This window comes from Lissotriton helveticus, chromosome 7 (assembly GCF_964261635.1).
Source record: "Lissotriton helveticus chromosome 7, aLisHel1.1, whole genome shotgun sequence".
NCBI lineage: Eukaryota > Metazoa > Chordata > Amphibia > Caudata > Salamandridae > Lissotriton > Lissotriton helveticus.
This window is the reverse complement of record NC_136068.1, coordinates 122,797,083-122,805,542: the sequence shown is the minus strand read 5'-3', so window position 1 is coordinate 122,805,542 and position 8,460 is coordinate 122,797,083.

The window sequence follows — 8,460 nt, the reverse complement described above, 5'->3', positions numbered from 1 at the left end:
ACATTTCGCCACAGTCCACTGCGGCAAAGGGGCATGCAATGGTGCTGTGGGCATTCCACCGCAACACTCAGTGATTTTTTACGCTGCCCGAGATTTACAAGGCTGAGGCAGTGCTAATAACGAACGCCCTGAATACCAGACATTAGAATGGCAATACGAGGAGAAATTACTAATTTCTCCTTGTTGTGTGCTCTTTCCATGTGTGCTGCATTCTGCAGCACACACAGAAAGAGCAAATTGCCATTATTGATTGTTTATGTGCAGTGTGGTGTCCCTTCCTGCACATTAACATTCGTCCCTTCAGCATAGGCACCCTTGCAACATGGCGGCAGGGTGCCTGTGCTGGCGCTAGACAGCTTTTTTATGCCTGCGCTAGAGGAAGCACAAGGGTGTGCTGACAAAATATGCCCCTCTGTTTCTACTCTCCCGGCCACATTGCTGGCAGGTTTTATCCTCCATGGGATTGTAGTTTGGTTTGTGATGTGGTCTTTCAGTTTGTATCTGGCAACCATTTGTCTGTGCTCAGGGTTTTTGACCAGATTGGGTTATTTTACAAGTTTAAAGATTCTATTTTTGGAAATGTGAACCATCAGTCAAAGGGAAGAGTGGCTGGGAATGAGTAATTAGTTAGACCTTTATATAACTCTCTACAGACCCTGCAACCCAGCTCACCATCTCCCTCATCCATTGCAGGAGTACACAACAAAGAGAGGTGGTCAACATGTGCAGGTCTGAGACCAGAAAACAGGGTGGAAACCCATGAATTTCAGGGTCCGCATCCAGCATTCAGGAATGTAATGTAACTGGAAAATGTTTGTAGTTTGCCAGATGACTCAAACCAACCTTTCTCAACCATTTTTTGCTAAGTTTTCCTGCTTGTTTCCTCTCCGAAAGTCCTTCTTTGGCTCCGTATTAAGGGTTCTCTTCAAAATGGCATTCATTTTATCACCAGGTTTACTACATAGTTGTTACACACACCATTCGAATTGTTGCACTGTGATAATAGTACCCAAAGACTTTCTTGACTTTTTTAACTTTTGACCTTCACTACAATTTGGTCTCTATTTGTAGTTATAGTACATGCACTCGAAATTGTGTGCAACTCCCATGGTTTTAAGCACACCTACATACAGATCAATAGATTCAATCAATCAACCAATCCATAAGGAATTTATATAGCACAACTACTCACCAGAGCGGGTCTCAAGGCGCTGTAGATTCATTTTCTTCTTGCCCCATTGAAATTTGTATCTTCCTAAAACAAAACGTATTTTCCCACCACAACACCCCTCCATCTTACTGCAAATTTAAACCCATCCAAATCACCTGGTTCATCCAGATCAGGCAAAAGTTTAAATATGACTATCCATCAGCGCCTAATGTTTTAACAACTAACATTTCCTAAGTCCCGGACAGTTTACTGGCTGAAGAACTGCCACATAAACCTCAAACAAGACCACCCACATCCCTCACACCATACTAGATTCCCCTGTCATCAATACAAACATAGTGAATGTACCGTACTAGGACTTAAAGTATGTGATAATAATACAAAATAGAACATTGGCAGCCCCATTGAAGACAATGAAGTGGCTCAAAGCTAATAATGGTCTATAAGCCTTATGCTCCAACATTCCTATGGATATCTTTCTAGTTCTCCCTTTTCCATTTATAACATTCTATATATTCCGTTGGTTGAATGGTCTAATCGCCTTTTAGCTCTTCTGCCTCAGGCTATGTAATTGTTAGAGGCCCTCTCCTTGTTAAGGGCCCTTTACTGCGGCTCGAGCCTATAACTCGGGTTCAGGGCCTTTAACAACAGGTATAGCTCTCAGGAACGGACAATAAGGCTATATTAATAAGCCAGAAAAAAAAGTACTCACCATTGTCACATATTGTGTGGAGCATATAACAAACAAAAAAAATGAATGTATCCTCCGTAGTAAACATTGTGTACTTCCTGAGCTCACAATTCTCTTCATGTATGCTGTCGGGGAAACAGCCAACACATCGCATGCCAAAAAACGCATGCGATTACAACGACCGCGTTGTTACATCGCAGCACCATTACAACGACATGCTCTAGGGGGCGCTCTAAACTAAGAAATAGTATAATTAACTATTCCAACACCTTCTCTACTTTTGCACACAGTGGAGTTGGAATAGTAAATTATAGTATTCCTAAATCTAACTCGCCCCCTAGAGCAAGTATTTGTAACAACTGTAGGTGTAATAGTACTGCGATGTAACAACACGGTTGTTGTAACGACCACGTTATAATCACATGCTTTATAAACGCATGTGATGTAAACACCTATTTTCTATGCTGTCAGTGCTTGTTGGCCCAGTGTACCTGGGCGTTAGATTAATGATTTCTCGTCATGAAGTCCTCACACCGACATTTTAACTCAAGACACCACAAAATCTTAATAGCGGCAGCCTGTCAATAATATTCTTCTCTTCTCTAACTTTCCCAGCATAAGATTGCCACAACATATGCATTGTTAAGTCATAATGCTGTTGCGTTATTTTAATGTAATGTAATAAGTTTTTGTATAGCGCTACTATCACCCTACGGGTATCCTGGCGCTCAGACAAACGCGGGGCAGCTGTATCTGCGGCTCAAGTGATGATAACAGATTGACTAACTTCTAGGAAACAATAGGGTTTTCAAACCCTTTCTGAAATCCATCAACCTAAGATTCAATGGCAGCCCTATATGATGTCCTAGGATGCAGAGGTCGCAACACTACCCAGCAGAAAATGGCAGCGAGAGAGCCACACGAGAATGTGATGTCATGACAAACAATGCAGGTATGATTCATCATGTATTAACAATCAGGTGCCTGGCCGCCTGACTGTAATGTCCATATACCACTGTAATCCAAAGGCATCCCTGTCAACTCATCCGCCTATCACGTTAAGGGAGTCTCTGATGCTAACCGCAGACTTACCGCGATGCTACTGGTCCTAGCTAAATGCCGAGTGGCTATACACTTGGGCCGCAGACCGCACCTCAACCCAAACACTGGCTAGCAGATGCGGCATACTGCCAGACACATCTTAGTGAGTATTTGAACTTGATGCCCGAGGCTAACAGACCGCATGATATTTGGGGTCCCCTGGTCTCCCATCTCCACCGGCCAGTTCTGGTAATTCTCCGACCCAGCCTTCCACCCCTAGGGCCCTGGCAGTTAACGACGCCCCTAGTCAGGTACAACCACACATTTCACGACCTACTTAAGCCTTAGGTGACATTTAAGGTCTGCTTATCTTCCATATATATGCATGCTGTCTGCCTCGCTCTTTTGAGCCATTCAATTGCCATTCAATTGCCGCCACACTGTCATGTTTTGCTTTAATGTACAGTTGTACATCATCATTGAATGCATAACCTGTATTGTATTTTATTGTTAATAAAGATTAAAAAATCCCTCCCCCTTCCCCCCCTAAAAAAATACTCAGTTGTCTATGGCGGGTGTCATTTTTTCCCCCACTCCTATTCAACCAGCTGACAAACGAAATGCCTCCATTGACATCAATGGGGATACCCGCTTTTTAAACATACCTCACTCTCCAGAAAATGTTAATTTTCCATTCACTTTAGTGGGATGTGTTAAGTGAAGGATCACATATAAAGCAATTCCTTTTTTAGGGTCATGCCTGCAATTGCGTGGAGAAGCGTGGCTCAGTGGTTAGAGGCGGCAGACCCGGAAGCTGAGATCAGCCGTGGACCAGGATTCGATTCCCCGCCTCGGCGGGTCTCGGGCTCAAAAATTCCACAGACTCCATAATTCTCGTTCCGGTGCCTACTCGACTCACGGGGTCACACTCTGCGACTCTGGGCAATAGCTTGCTTAATCTCCACTACGGCCCCTCACGGTGGGATGCCTGGCTTTCAACTTGTGGACACCCCGCCGGGGTATCTCACAGGGGAATACCAGGACGGGTTCCCTAAGCAAGCGCTTAGATACCGTGTCGGTGATTTGCGCTATATAAATACATGTACATTGCATGCGCCTGCGAGAGGCTGTTGTTAAACAAAAAGGGCATGTAGTCCGCCCTGTTGCCTACCATTTGTTGGCTTATGTGGCACTCTTCTTTACAGACTTGTAAGTCGTCATGGCAGGCCTAACCTAATTTCCGTTCCTCTCTGTGGAGAAGGGACAAAGCACTGATTGATTCAACTTAATCAGTGCCCATCTGCTGCTTCCGATGTGATTGAGGTACTATTTTGTTCTTTTTAACTTTCAGTGCCCTGCAAACAGAAGATGTGTGACTGGCAAAAACATGCCCAGCAGGACAAACAACACTGCAAAGTTTTATTTTCTAAGTTAACTTTATTTTGGTTAGCCAATTCTTCTTTTCTCACTTTGCACTCGTGTTTTGTTTTGTTTTTGTTCTGGGCGCTGTACTCAAAAGCTAACGATTATCTTGTTCTATATTTATTTGATTTTATTTATTTGAAGAGTTTAATATAGCGCTCGCTAGACCCGGAGGTATCGGAGCGCTTTACATGAGGATCATTGAGTTACAAGTTACACATTACATCCGTTACAAGAGCATAGTAAAACACAGGAAAAAGAAAAACAATGTTACAGTATTTCTTCGGCGGGAGGGGGAGGGAGGAGACACAGCGGGAAGACGGGGAGAACAGGGAGAACTGTGCCCAATGTCCGGCAGGGTAAGTGACAGCTGAGGGGAGGAACCAGGGCCAATCTCCTCTATAGTTGTCAAGCAGCACCACCGGGCATTAGCCACGTTGCTCAGGACTCCGCGGCCAGGAAAAACAAGAATAGCAGTTTTGCATAGTTTCATTAGTTACAGTTACATAGTCAAACATAGAAGAGCAAGTCCCCAAAAGAGGATAGAGGGAATGGTGGAGGAGGAGAAGAAAAAGTGGGTTGGGCTGTAGATCAGTCCTGGCAGACCGGCAGTGGGAGAAAAATGCCTCATGAGGGCCCAAAAAGTTAGTGTAAGCAGGACCATCACTCCGGTAGGGATCACAGAGTCACTAAGTCCAGAGAAGATTACGTAACCGCGTAGGTTATCTTGGGGGGTGAAATAAGGGAGCCTCATTAGTGGCCTTTCGTGTCTGGGGGGGGGAGAGTGTTTCAGAGGGGGCCAACAAGGCTCCCTCGCTCTTGTGGATGGTATTTCAGTCAATATTAAGGCCTGTTTTAAATTAGCTGGTTGTGATCATCAGCACAGGGGCCTCTGTTCAATCGGCCCTGTTACCCCTGCCCTTAGCCAGATAGCCGCAAATTGGCCTCCGGAGGGGTTATATGGAGGGGAAACCGCGGTGCACATTTAATCACTATTCCAAACGCCGTCGCACTCTTTGCCTCACGCGGTTAAGGAGATAGCCGCTGTTTCAGAGCTCCCCTGCTGGCCTTAAACAGTCCGGGCCTCTATGCTCAAGTTGTGGATCCTTCGCGTAGGGCTGCATATATTGTGAAGCAACATTGTTTCTTTCTTATCTGTAATTTTTGAAATTATGCTATGTAGTATACCCCAATCCACCCCACTCCAATGCAATCCTCCTCACTCCAATCCACGCCAATTCGCCCCACCTCACTCCACACCAATCCACCCAATCCAATCAATCCACCCCAGACCAATCCAGTCAACCGTACTAACCTCAAACCACTCCAGTCACCACACTCCAATCCTCCCAACCCAGCCCACTCCAATCTGCCCCACTCCAGTCCAAAACAATCTGTCCCACTCTAATCCAGTAATCCAAAACAATCTGTCCCACTCCAAAACAATCTAACCCACTCTAATCTGCCCACTCTTACCCAAAACATTCTACCCACTCCAATCTGCCCCACTCCAATCTAAAACAATCTGCCCCACTCCAATCCAAAGCAATCTGCCCTACTCAGTTCAATACAATCTGCCCCACTACAATCCAGAACAATCTACTCCACTCTGCTCCAATCCAAACCAAAATTATCTGCTCCACTCCAACCCGCCCCACTACAATCTAAAACAATTTGCCCCACTTCAATTGGCCTTCCTCCAACCCAAAACAATCTGGCCCACTCCAATCCACTCTACTCCAATACAAAGCAATCTGCCCCAATCCAAACCAAACAATCTGCCCCACTCCAATCTAAAACAGTCTGCCCCACTCCAATCTAAAGCAATCTGCCCAACTCCAATCCACCTAACTCGAATCCGATCCTCATCACTCCATCCAAATTCACCCCCTCCAATCCAATCCACCCCACACAATTCCAATCCAGCCAAATCCAATCTACCTCATTCTAATCCAACCCACCTTGCTCCACTCCAATCTGCCCCAATCCAAAACAATCTGCCCCACTCCAAACCCCAAAAATCTGCCTCACTTGAATCCAAAAAAATCTGCTCCATTCAAATCCAAAACAATCTGCCCCACTCCAATCCAAAACAATCCGCCACACTCCAATCCAATTCACCTCACTCCATCCCAATCCACCCTCTTGCAAAACAATCCACCCCACACCAATCAAACCCAGCCCAATCCATTCGACCCCAATCCAGTCTGTCCCAATACAAAAGTCTACGCCACTCCAATCTACCCCACTCCAACCCAAAACAATCTTCTCCACTTCAATCTGCCCACTCCAATGTGCCCCACTCCAATCCAAAACAATCTGCCCATTCCAATTTAAAACAATCTGCCTCACTGCACTCCAGTCTGCCCCACTCCAATCCAAAATAATCTGCTCCAATCTAAAGCAATCTGATCCATTCAAATCCAGCAATCTAAAACAATCTGCCTAACTCCAATCCAAAGCAATCTGCCCCACTTCAACCATAAACAATCTGCCCCACTTTAATCCAAAACAATCTGCCCCACTCAAATCTGCCCCATTTCAATCCAAAACAAATGTTCCTACTGCAATACAAAATAATCTGCCCCACTCTAATCTGTCCCACTCCTCTCCTACCCAAAACAATCTGCGTCACTCCAATCTGCCCCACTCCAGTACCAAACAATCTGCCAGACTCCATCTGCCCCACTCAATCCAACACAATCTGACCCACTGCAATCCAAGAAAATTTCTGCCCCACTCCAATTCCAAACAATCTACTCAACTCCAATCTGCTCCACTACAATCCAAAACAATCTTCCCCACTACAATCCAAAACAATCTGCCCCACTCCAAACCAAAACATCTTCCCCACTCTAATCTAAAATAACCTACCTCCACTCCAATGTAAAACAATCTGCCCCACTCCAATCCATTTCAATTCAATCCATCCCAGTTCACCCTTCCAATCCAATCCACCCCACACCAGTCCAATCCAGCCCAATGCAATATATGCCTCTCCAATCCACCTCACCCCACTACAATCTACCCCAATCCAATCAAATCCACCACCTCACTCCAATCTAATCCACCCTACCCCATTCCAATTTACCCCACCCCAATCCAATCTATACCACTCCGTTCCAATCCAATCTGCCCCACTCCAGTCCACCCCACCCTTATCCAGTCCACTCCATTTCAATCCACCCCAATCCAATCCAGTCAACCCCACTCCAATCCAGCCCTCTCAATGCACTCCAGTCACCAAAGTTGACCAAATCCACCCCAATCCACCCAACTCCACCCCAGCCCACTCACCCCACCCCAACCCACTCTAATCAAATCTATTCCACTCTACCCCAGTCCAGTCCACCCCATCCCACCCCAGTTCAGTCCACCCAACCCAGTTCAGCCCACCCTATTCAAATCCACCTCACTTCAGTCCAATCCACTCCACTCCAGCTCAATTGAATCCACCCCATTCCACTCCAATTCACCCAACTCCAATCCAATCCACCCCCTCCACTCAGTCATCCCACTCTACCGCAATCCAATCCAACCCACTCTACTCCAATCCAATCCACCCCCTCCACTCAGTCCATCCCATGATACCGCAATCCAATCCACCCCACTCTACTCCAATCCAATTCACCCCAACGACCTCAATCCACTCCAACCCAACCCTCTCCACTCTATTCCATGCCACGCCACGCCACTCAATGCCACTGCACTCTATGACCTTCTCTGCCACTGAACCATTGAACGCTACTCTCCTCTACTCAACTCTACCACACTCTACTCCCCCTACCCCACTCTGCGACACTGCACTCCAACAAATCCACTCTATGACACTCTACTCCCCCACTCCACTCTACAACACTCCATGCCACTAACTTTCAGTCATGCTAAACAGCAGTCACACAGGTGTGCAACATCACAAAACACATTGCCAAAGCCAGTAGCAATTGTATAGGGGAGACCTATTGGCTTTGCCAATGCTTGCTAAATAAGCATTTCCAAAGCCAATAGTGTTGTGTGTAATTGGCAGCTCTTATAAACACAAGCACAAAGAAAGATTTCCAAGCAGTTGCTCATTAAAGCCAAACCTATTAACTTCACGAATGCTTTGCAGAAGTTGTGGTTGTAGCGGTGTTGG